This window comes from Arctopsyche grandis, chromosome 6 (assembly GCF_051622035.1).
Source record: "Arctopsyche grandis isolate Sample6627 chromosome 6, ASM5162203v2, whole genome shotgun sequence".
In the NCBI taxonomy this organism is placed as follows: Eukaryota; Metazoa; Arthropoda; class Insecta; order Trichoptera; family Hydropsychidae; genus Arctopsyche; species Arctopsyche grandis.
The window spans coordinates 26,982,783-26,995,430 of NC_135360.1; the positions used below are offsets into that span (position 1 = coordinate 26,982,783).

Here is a 12,648-nt window from a genome sequence, read left to right on the forward strand (position 1 = left end):
AGCGGACCCGAACGCGGCGCACACACGGCCATGACCGCGCCTCGACCACCGAACACTTTTTCAATTTCCCTCATTTCCGACTACTACTACCTCTCCTTTGCCTTTTCACATGTCCCAATATGCAATTTTCAATATTTACTACTGAGTAATTACGAATTACAACGAAAAACTACAATATGTCGGACCAAATCCACGACAAAAACTATTAGAACAAAAAATAATTTGTGATGGACCCTCCAGACCTCTCTTTGGCCTAACAAAACAGTAGTGTCACCCTAATGGTTTCCATAGGTTTCCAGAAACCCATTATTTAATCTAAAAATTCATATAACTTTTGTTAAAAATCATACAAATGTTGAAAATTTAATGAACTTTCATGTAATAGTGCTTTGGACGAAAAAATGTATATATATGTATGTATGTAAATAATAGCGGTGACCGTCACCCCATCGAAAGGTCGAAAAATCGAAAATGTTCGTTTACCATGAATACATATGAAAAGCGGGTAGTATATATATATATATATATATATATATATATATATATATATATATATATATATATATATATATATATTTGTGGCGTGCGATAAAACTCTCTCTACCCCCTTCGTACAGCCTCACTTAATTTACGCGAGCAGGATACAAGAGGAACAGGCTTTTCCTTCAGTATCCTGCCTGCGCACATTAAGCTAGGCTGTACAACAAAAAGATAAATAATTTCACCGCTTGCCACTGATATATATTATATACCGTTTACCATGCATACATTCTTTTTGCTCTTTCGACTTAAGATCTTTCGATTTTTGATCTTTGTTTTCCGATATTTGCTTTTTCGATCTTTCGACCTTTCGATGCTGTGATGTAAACCCGTATGTAGGTATATACTTTTTCAAAAAAAATTTGGAAAACCGTTGTTCCAAAATTGGGGTGACACAACTGGACAAAACATAATAAGAATTCCACTCCAGCGCCACAACTAACAGTTTTGTGCTTGTCAATGAGCAATGATATTTTCTTTACAAACTTTTTTTTTGTATGTAATTTTTAAACTAGATAATAGGCTGTAAATAAAGAAAGAAATCAAATGGAGGATCCACGGTGGTGTCACAAGGTCAATGGCCACCACACTAGAGGACTACATAATATTATTACATATACATAATAATTAAAATTCGCATTTGGCGTTTAAAAACACAATTCAAACTCATAAGCTTATGTGACAATAAATTAACAATATAACTGAATATACGTCTTAGTTTTGAAAAAAAAATGTGTGTATTAAAAATTAGTAATGGCCCCCACCCTGCAAATTTCCTGGATCCGCCACTGTGTCTACATATAAGTATTTTTATTACATATTTAATTTATTTTAAAATGATATAATGTTATAATTTAATGTACATATATTATGAATATTTTTTTTATGGTGACTGCCTGACTCACTGATTTTATTGATCAACTGATGGTGATTGACAATGGTAAAAGGAGGCAAAAAAATATATATTTGTTGAATTTATTAAAAAGTTATTAATTTAAAGATACTTCTACACAATTTCACATAATTTCTAATATAGGAAACCAATTGAACTAAATTTGTATCAATTTCCATCTGAAATTATGATTTTTTTATACTTTTTTTTTTTAATAAAACAAAAATGAAAGTAGCTTTAAAAGATGAATAAAAATCAAAATTGTTTATTTTCATATTTATTGTACTCTTTTTTGATAAATATTTGATTTTATGTGCAGTTACTTGTTTTATATACATCTATACAAATTCAAATTAGCGTGTTTTTTTTATTATAATATTATTCTTTATGTAGAACAGTGAAAATAATAAATCGGGGTAACGTTAGAGTTAAAAATTCGAACTTTAAGATTACCGTCAACCTTTTGAACGTTCTAAAGTGATTCTGTTTGCTACTACATATTTATTATCGAACAACTATATTGTTTAAAACGCATGGAAATGTGTTTTTAATATCACATTTAAATTTAAAAAAAATGCATCAGTATTCGTGCTAATAAAAAAATTGGTGGTGTCCGTGTGTAAAAATGTAAATTTTTATCAATATCGCTTTATTTGAATGAAATGTATTTTTTTCATTCGAAAAAGTCGACTTGAAAAAAATCCCAACTCGCGAGGAAAATTCATAAGACGGCAACACTGTTAACAAAAGATCGCCAGTCAGCGAACCTTGAGTGGGCAGGGCCGCACTGGACCTGCGCCGTGCGTCGCCAGACAGAGACCGACGACCCGGCCGCGTGTGCCGAAACGAGACAGAGCTATACGCCACCGCATGCGCCAGACAGAGACGACAACACGACCATAGCGTACGCCTGGCGTCGAACGTCCGTACACTTGTTAAGGCGCATTTCCATACACAATCAACAAAAATATACGAGCGGGGAGAGGAGAGAAAAAAAAACGACATTACACACGTTTGCGCGTGATAAATGGGAGCTTTTAAATCGAAATTAAAAAGGTTTCGTGGTCGCATCCGCGGACCGGCCCGCCTGACCGACCTTCACCTTGATAAGGAAACGGTCGCGCGGACTTGTTGATTGTTGACGGTTCGGTGTGTAAAAATGTCGGTTTGAGCCCTAGTGTTGCCGTCCCGTTTGCGCGCTCGTTAGCGCAACTGGCTGCCGGCCGATACCTAACTAGCCCGCTAAATAAGTTTCTGCCGCGGGGGCGAACCACCCGCATCCGCCGAGCAGACCGCAACTTGTGTCGAGGACCGGGCGTGATGCTGCGCGCGAGGACTGCCGTGTTTATCTCGCCGACCATCCGAGGGCATCCTCCAAATTTATAAACGCAGTGCTTTCTCCGAGGATTCGAAAAGCATGGAGCTTCCGCGGGACCCCGGTTGGGAAGACGCCACGCCACCGGTTCCACTCTGACTTCCCAAATGTGGTCCGTCGTCTTTGTATGCAACAGGTCTCTATAATTCATTCAAAATAAGTTGAGCAAGCAAGGTCAAAGTCTGACGCCAGATTGTTCGGTTGCCGGTCTTTGATTGGCCCAAGTCAAAACTGAACTCATGTAATTTGAAAGCTCCGATGGAATGATTTTTAATTGACAGCTTCAAATTTGACATCCGAAATTTAGTCCCAAAATATATTCGACAGTTGTTGGCGGTTGGATATGGGTCGTCAATTAGAATCAAAAGTGTTTCAGTTCGCTTCCATGAATGGGAAGCCAATTGGAGCTATACACTAACATACATACATACAGGGCCATCTCCAGAGTATGTGTAGTCCTTATGTAGTTTTTTACTAATTACTAACCATTTCTTACCTTCACTTACGATCATTATTAAGGAAAAAAATTGGATCTTATCCAATCGTTTTCATACTTTGCCATTTTGGTCATCAATATAACTGCCATTACGATGGTGAAAAAATATCGTATTAGACACGTTTGAAAATACTTACTCGTATTTCTCCCTGACGTTTATTTGTTTTTAAGCGTCCCATAAGACAAACATGCATATCTATTTTTAAACTTTTGATTGCCCTTTTTATTTTTTTCATTACTGGAAAAGACTTCGATAATGGTTTGATGTAGTTTATTGAAATGTAAAATTTGCACGTGGTGGTTCAGCGGAGCGTACGGAACACAAGTTGTCCGTACGCCGTCTGCTCGAACTCTGTCGACCGTCGCGTATTTCCGCTTGGGCCGACACTAATGCCAACTCGTCAATAATGCCAATCGACAATCAGTTAATAAGACTGTTTGCCACACGTCATTACAAAAGTCGGAACATAGTCCCACATAGGAAAACTGTTGAACAATACAGTTATTCTACAGAGTTACAGCATTACTGACGAGTCGTTTACAATAAATCATAGCTCTTAAAATAATTAAATAGAGGGTGAATAATGAAACCTTTGCCTCATCCAGTGTGAGGATAAAATCAATTTATTGGTTCAGTAATATTTCAACTTATAGGTATACCTCTGGTGAATGTTGTTTCTCTTTACATTAAAATTTTTGAAATCTCCTTTGAAGCTGTGAATAAGCATTACAAGATAAGTTTACTTTAAAGAAGAGAGAGTGGACTGTATATGGTTTAAAACTTAAGCATTCCTCATCTTGATGTTAACTTAGACAATACAATGTTGACACTGTTACAGTTGTCAAGACAGATCAGCTATTACCGATCAACTAAACTTGATTAGTGAGTGTAATGCTCCTAAGTTAACTTGATTTCATCAACAAGTAGCACAAACATTGCTAAATTAAAAGTAAATTGGAAAGTCATTCATTCATTCCTACAAGCAGGAAATGAAGGCGAACTATGATTATAGATGTCTCTACGTTACATCGAAATGTTCAGTATTATAATATTTACTTATTCTATGATTCACATAAATACTATAAACAGTAAGAGTTAACTTATGTTTTCATAACAAGAAACATAAGACCTGCGGATGACTCCCGGCAGGTTATAATTAAGTAGACATGAAATAATTTAAGATGCTCCATTAAGTGTGGCTTGGAGACTAACATTAACAAATCATGAATCTAATTTTAACTGTCAAATTTGAACAGTTTATTTTAAACTCGGATATAATCCTTCCGAGTGATGACATGAGACAAGTCTTATATTATAAAGACAAAATGATTAGATTAAATTCGGAGATATATACTGCCGAATGTTAAAATGAAAATAGCTTAAATTATACACACAACACAATTAAAGTGAATTACGGAGTACTACTATTAACATTGACTGATTTAAACTCATGATTACATCTAATAAGTAATATGAGTTGGGGGTAGTGTCTTCGGGTTAAACTAAGCTACCGAAGTTGACGGAATTGAAGCTGCTGTTTCTCCTCCCTCTTGCTGATCTTCCTTCCTGTCAAGTGGTCCTTGTGGTAGAATCGGCAATGGCGCCACTAGATGACTGGACCGACGAAACTCTCCGCTGGCAGTAAAGACGTCGACGACTCGAACTCTGCCATCTGGTCCGGGATACAATTTAGTGACTCGACCCAAGACCCATCGGGTTGGCAGCATGTGTTCCTCCTTTAACAGGACCATTTGACCCACACTCAGATTGTTGCTCGAGTCCTTCTTCCATTTGTGTCGTAACTGCAAAGAATGTAAATATTCCGCCGACCAACGTTTCCAAAATGCTGCTGTGGTCAATTGTATCTGAAGCAGATTGGCATGGACATTAGTGTTATATTTAACCTCCATTGGAAGAGCGAGTAAGGATCTGCCAATTAAGAAATGTCCAGGTGTGAGGGGTAAAAGGTCTAGTGGATCCGAAGACAAGGGACTAAGAGGACGGGAATTCATGCAAGCTTCTATTTGAGTCAATACCGTACAAAATGATTCGAAATTTAAGGTGGTGGCCTTTAACACCTTGTTTAAATGAATCTTCATGGATTTAACCGCTGCTTCCCACAGCCCTCCCATGTGAGGCGCCCTTGGCGGGTTAAACTTCCAACGAATCCCTTCGGAGGCTACATACCGTAGTAGCTTCTCCTCATGAGGACGTTCGTAAATTAATTTTACTAAATTAACGAGTTCACGACTTGCACCGACAAAATTAGTAGCATTGTCGGAATATATCGTATTGGGCCTGCCACGTCTGGCTACGAATCTTCTTAAACAATTTAAGAAATTTGAACTCGTTAAGTCTCCGACAAGTTCCAAGTGAACTGCCTTACTGGAAAAACACACAAAGACACAAACGTAACCCTTAATTATCTTAGAATTCTTATTGCAACCACTCTTCACAGGAAAAGGTCCTGCGAAATCTATCCCCACATGACTGAAAGGAAAATTCGCAGTGGTACGTTCAAGCGGGAGTAATCCCATTAATCTATTGTGTGACAGTGGTTTATTTCTGAAACAAATGACACATGAACGCACCACTCCTTTGACCGTATTATGTCCGGCCAATGGCCAATAGGTCTGCCGCAATAACGACAGTAAGGCTTGAGTACCCAAGTGAATATATTTCAAGTGCGCATCTCGGACAATCATGTGTGTAAGTTTATGCTTATTTGACAAGATAATGGGTGACGTTGATAGAGTTGTTCCCAGAGGAAGTCTACTTCCAACACAAATTAAATTCTCGTGGAATAGAGGGGACAATTTAGCTAATTTACTGCTACTGGGAATTGGATGTCCCTTGCTCAGCAAACGATATTCCAATGGAAATGATTCCATTTGCGATAACCTTATCAAATTATTTAAAGCATCTTTTAATTCTAAAGCGGACGGTTCGTTATTTTCTTTAACGTTTAATTGTTTATTCCTTAGTGGCCGACGAACATATGATAAAACTCGAAGGAGTCTTGGAAGATGAGAATGTTTATCTATCCAATTATTTTCCCTCACAAGGGTAGCGTTAGTGACTACCCTTCTCTCTGGAAGATCTATTGTGATCTCAGGAGGTCTTCGAGGCCATCGTGATTCGTCTAATTTCAACCAACTAGGGCCGTCCCACCATAACGAATTATGATTTAATTCTGATGGTTGAGTCCCTCGAGAAATTAAATCTGCTGGATTGTCTGTAGAGGAGACATGGTACCACTCAATGGGTTGAGATATTGATTGGATTTCGGCCACTCGATTGGCAACGAAGGTGGTCCATTTACATGACTCTCCTCTAATCCAATGCAATGCGACGGTTGAATCCGTCCAATAATATTTTTCATTAATATGAATTGTTAATTGGTCTATTGTTGACTTCATTAACTTTGATAATAACATAGCGGAGCACAGCTCTAAACGCGGAATAGTTACAAAACTGAGCGGAGCGACTCTCGAACGAGAACACACAAGATGACATTTGGAATTTCCCAATTGATCAGTACATTTTACATAAATACAAGCACCATAAGCTTTCTCGGATGCGTCACAAAATCCGTGTGCCTGTATATTAATGGCATTATTTAGTATTATCAATCTAGGAATTTTATAAAGTTTCATGACTGTATTGGATAATTGACAATCCTTCCATTTTTTGAAGATTGTCTGAGGAATGAGTTCAATAAGTTTTAATAAAAATAAATTTAACCAATCTGATTGGACACTAGGTCCCACCATCAAAATATTATTTAGTGAGATATTCGACGTTGTCTTTGCGGACGCATCAAAAACTACACGATATTTAGTGGTAAGGCTAGACTCCTTAACCACGACGTGATGAGGTAAATAACAATGAACCTCATGTGCCTCCGGAGGTTCACACTCTGACATATGTCCTAAATTTATGTACTCTTCTAAAACTTTATTGTATTCCATTTTTAAATTATTATTGGCTAAAAAACGTCTTTCCAAAGTTTTGTGTCTTTTCTCCGCAATGTGCAATGAACTTCCTAATACTACCGGGGAATTTTTATATGGTAAAGCTACACAAAATCTACCGTTTTTATCTCGTGATGTGTGTGCTTGGAAATGTTCCTCACATCTTTTCTCCTCAAGAGATTGATGTTTTACCATAGGAACCTGGTCGATCATCCAAAAGTTTTGAATGTGACTGTCTAATTGACTTAAGCCTATGTGGCTTTTCCCTGGAGCATTATTTACTTCGGGATATGGACCAACTATTGTCCATCCGAATTCGGTATCCTTTAAGATAGGCATACCTTTTCCTAACTGGATGGTTCCTGCTTTCATAGCATGAACGCAAATCTCGGCGCCGAGCAATAAATCGATTGGCGTCGGTTTATTCCAAAGGGGATCTGATAACTTGATTCCCGCTGGTATTGAAATTAACTGTTGATCCAGTTTCACAGTTGGAATTTCGCCAGTAATTTCTGGTAATACCAAACACAACACTTTGGTTGAGTAATTAGTGGTTGAAGACCTTATGGTCACCTTGGTGATGTGACGAATGCTACTTTCTTGATTAGCGATACCTACAATTTTTTGAGAGATTTTCTCTAATTTGAAGTTATTCTTCTTAGCGAAAGATGTGGTAACATAGTTGACTTGTGAGCCGGAATCTAATAATGTGCGACCCTTAACGACCGTTCCATTGGACGTTATAATGTCTACTTGTACCGTGGGTAAAATTATCTCCCTTTGAGAGAAATGAGTAGAATGAGCATTAATTGACTTCCTTCCCGTATTATTGGAACTAAATGTATCGTCCTGATGCAACAAAGTATGATGGTTTTGTTTGCACCTTAAGCAATTATAGTTAGACTTGCAATTTGTTATCTTATGCGATGAATTTAAACATTTAAAACACATGTTATTAGATTTAACGAATTCATTTCTTTCCATACTGGATTTTGCTTTGAATTTATCACATTTGCCTATGAAATGATTATTTCGACAGAATGCGCATGCGTTTACCTTACTTGATGGGTTTTTGTTCGCGACATGAGTTCTCATGATTCTTTGACGACTATGAGGGAATTCCTTCACCGTAGTTACAGATGCAGTAGATTGTAATACATTACATCTATTCTGCAAGAATGTCTCTAAACTTTCATATGGTGGCATTTCTCTGCTAACCAGCGATATTTCCCAGTCTCTTACTATATTAAAAGGTAATTTCCTTAGAACTAAACATGTTACCCATGGATCTAAAATTTCTCTCGCGTAACCCAACGATTCAATGTTTTTAATACACACTGTTACCTGATTCAATAGATTTCTCAATTCGATATGTGATTCTCTTGTGATTAATTTTAAGTCACAAAGTGAATTAATCCTAGTTTTGAGATTAAGTCTTGGTAAATTATATTGCTTGTCTAAAATACTCCAAGCTATTTCGTAATTGTCTGAGCTAATATCTAAACCTGATACAGCTGCCAAAGCGGGACCGATTAAGGATTGATGCAAATATTGCAATTTCGTGACATTCGAATATTCCGTTTTGTTTCCTATTATATTCTTAAAAGCTTGTTGAAACGATTGCCATTCAGATGGATCTCCCTGAAATGTGGGAATGGTTAACGTCGGTAACTTATCTCTAGCAAATTTAATTGTTGCTTGCTCTACCTTTAGTTTACTATCTTGAAAGGATTGGCAATCTAATGCTGCTTTAAGATTTTTAACTGTTATTGTAATTGCATCGTACTCTTCGTCTATTTTGGCCGCTTTCGGTATGTCTGTAAGGTTATCTAAATATTCGTAATGGAGTTTTCGGACATAATCGTATGCTTCTTTAATGGTTTGATACTGTCCTTCATCTAATTCGGAGGATTTATCTATTTTTCCTTTTAGTCTTTGTACCGCGCCTGAATACCTTAATTCTATTGACGTCATTATAACTTCTACTTTATTTTCCTTCGCTAATATTTCTATCGATTGAGTCTGACTTCGAGTCTGATGTATTCTAGAGCTTGACCTGTCTCTAATAGGTTCTACGTCCCTAGTTGGATTTCGACCTTTATGCGACTTGGAAGTCGAAGCTTCTATTTCCTCGTTTTCAGCACTTGACATTTGTTTCAGAAAGTTGCACTATTTCGTCTCATAAATACAGTTGTTCTCTACTATAGCTGTCAATTGAACTATTCGTAGAGATAAGGTAATAATATTCAATGATTAACCGTGAATCTTAATATTCTACTTTAACTATTATCACCAGAATCTATCCAACATATTTTGGAAGAAATTACAACCCTAAATTGGTGGGTGCTTGATTTAAACCACTTTGGGGCTACAAGTCTTGTGATTTATTTTAAATCACCACTGTTTCATCACACATTATGAAACAAAGAGATCTACCGATGTATGAATATGCCGGTATGTACTTGATTTAATCCACTTTGGGGCTACAAGTGTAATTCCACATTTATCGTGGAAGGGGGGGGGGGGGAGGGTGTTTCTACACACATTAAGAAACAAAGATCTACCGATATGAATATACCGGTATGTACTTGGTTTAAGCCACTTTGGGGCTACAAGTATAATTCCACATTTATCGTGGAAGGGGGGGGGGGGGAGGGTGTTTCTACACACATTAAGAAACAAAGATCTACCGCTATGAATATACCGGTATGTACTTGGTTTAAGCCACTTTGGGGCTACAAGTATAATTCCACATTTATCGTGGAAGGGGGGGGGGGGAGGGTGTTTCTACACACATTAAGAAACAAAGATCTACCGATATGAATATACCGGTATGTACTTGATTTAATCCACTTTGGGGCTACAAGTATAATTCTCCACGTGCTTTGCTAATTTTACACTACATCTGATTTTACACTTTTAATACGAAATTCGATGCGACCGATGAAACATTCCTTCGTAGCGCGATATTATTTTATACAATCGCGTTAATTAATTGTTATACTTTAAAACATATTTTAAAACTGACCTACCCACATGATTGCCTTTTGAACAGATTGCCTGAGATTGAATACATTCACTTACTTGAATATCCTTTACGATGTTTATGTGATCGTTCCGATAATTTTGGATTACCTCTGTGTCCCATGCGTCTTTGTAGGTTATGTTTTTATTTATATATTTTCTGCGTCAATCACGCGGTCATGTACCTCTGTACATCAATCAATATATTGCTGAAATAGAAGCAAACATGTTATTAGTATTGGAAAGGTATGGATAGTAACAAAGGAACGATACCGATTTCTTAATTGACATCCATTTTTTCTCGACCACGTTTTTTCCTATTGGTTTGTCCGTTTGGTGTTGTGGCCTAGGTTACTGGTGTCCGGTTCGAAGTGACCATCATGGAAAAGACTTCGATAATGGTTTGATGTAGTTTATTGAAATGTAAAATTTGCACGTGGTGGTTCAGCGGAGCGTACGGAACACAAGTTGTCCGTACGCCGTCTGCTCGAACTCTGTCGACCGTCGCGTATTTCCGCTTGGGCCGACACTAATGCCAACTCGTCAATAATGCCAATCGACAATCAGTTAATAAGACTGTTTGCCACACGTCATTACAAAAGTCGGAACAATTACCTTATCACTAGTATTCAGCGGTGGATGGATTCTTTTCAAACAAAAAATGTTTCACTATTGTTCTTCTTCTTCCTCGTTTGCTCAATGCCGAGCGTCGTGGTCATTCATGTCTAGAATTTGACGGACGATCCGTCTCAAAGGGCGAAATCACACAGATGGTTTTTCTTAGATACTTTAAAACATGCGAAAAAAAATGTGATACGCCTAGCACATATTTAAGGCACACCATCCCAAAATCACCCCCTGGAGTGTTTTCGGTGATATTTTGTCCGTGTATTGATATATGCTTGACAGTGATTGATAACGGCAATGCGTGCCGTTCCGTTCATCTCTATGTGTTTTCGCTCTAATCCTCCCGGTTCTGTGCCAAGTTGAAGGCAGCACAAATGGACATCCCGCCAGTTCTTTGATTTAGTCTGAAGAACTCTCGGGAGACCGTCCTCTCGCTCGCGTTTCCTCCAGCGTTCCGGTGACTACCAGACTCCACATTCTTCCTGGCCATATGGCCAAAGTATGAAAGAATCCTTTTCCTACATGTTGTGGAGTCTTTCTGAAACTGCCAGCTCTTTGAGGATGGAGATCTTCGTGCATCTTGCGGTCCATGGGATGAGCAGCATCCATCTCCAACATTACATTTCAATTGCATCTAGATTCTAGGGACATTCTAGATTCTAGATTGTCCCTTTCTCTCTTTTTCAGGGTCTATGTCTCAACTCCATACATTGCAATGGGGAACACCAGAGATCGTTCCAGACGGACATTCGTTCTTCTCATAATAGAGCGGCCATATTTTTATCAGACTGGCCATTGCCGTTTTCGCCAGAGAGCGCAAAGCACTTAGGTAGATAAAGTCGTTATCTTCCTCATAGTCTTTCAGTGCGTTGGACTTAATGAGAGGTTCAAATCCGTCAACAATGAGGATTTTTGATTTTTCACTATTGTTAATATCTTGCTTTGAACACTAATGTAGCGGTCTATTGTTATTTGCAAAAGCATCCGCGACTTGTCAACCTTTACTTATCACATTTTTTTTTTTTTGCAATCGACCCGTCGGTCATAAGCAGATTTTATAACAATTTATTTATCTGAAGATTTGGCAATTCATTAATTGCCAACTTTTTATCCATTACTCGAGCACTCTGCGGCGCTTTAGTCTAGTGTCTTTTGCACTAGACTTTATAAGAGCTTTTGCCAGCTCGTTTGAGTGGGTTTCTAACGTGGAAATCTTACAACTTATAAAATGTATTTATGAAATAAACAAATCAGCATTTTATGACGATATTTTTTTATTTTAATAAATTTGATTTGAAAGAGTTAAAAACTCTGATATGATCTCTACATAAAAATAATATAGTTAAAATAATATAATTAAATGAACACATAAAAAACGAAAAACATACAAGTATAGAATGCAAATAAAATTTAAATACAATAATCAAACAACAGAAGAACTACAATATAATAGTAGCATGCGACGAATTCGTCAAGATAATGTATGTCAAATAATTTTTAAATTCAAAATACTAGTATTTTTTCTGAAATTCATTTCTAGTTTTCACTGTAGCAAAATCTGTAAAATTTACCTTACTATTTCGGATTCCTTTATAAAATCTACTTCAATTAATAACATCATCAATCAGCCCGTTCAATTTGTTCATAGATGTTCTTGAATATTACAGATAAAAAATTAGGCGCCCCATAATGCATCTTTAGATGAAACCTAATTGGCTC

The 12,648-nt window shown here is 37.3% G+C and overlaps 1 long non-coding RNA gene across 1 annotated transcript; it reads right to left on the reverse strand.

Annotated features, from left to right (window-relative positions):
- Nucleotides 1–2,438: 2,438 nt before the first annotated feature.
- On the reverse strand, nt 2,439–12,188 carry LOC143913630 (uncharacterized). Its single transcript, XR_013260756.1, has 2 exons — nt 10,918–12,188; nt 2,439–3,541 (listed from the first exon to the last, which is right to left on the reverse strand). It is a non-coding gene; the product is annotated as an uncharacterized LOC143913630 (long non-coding RNA).
- Between the last annotated feature and the right edge of the window lie 460 nt (nt 12,189–12,648).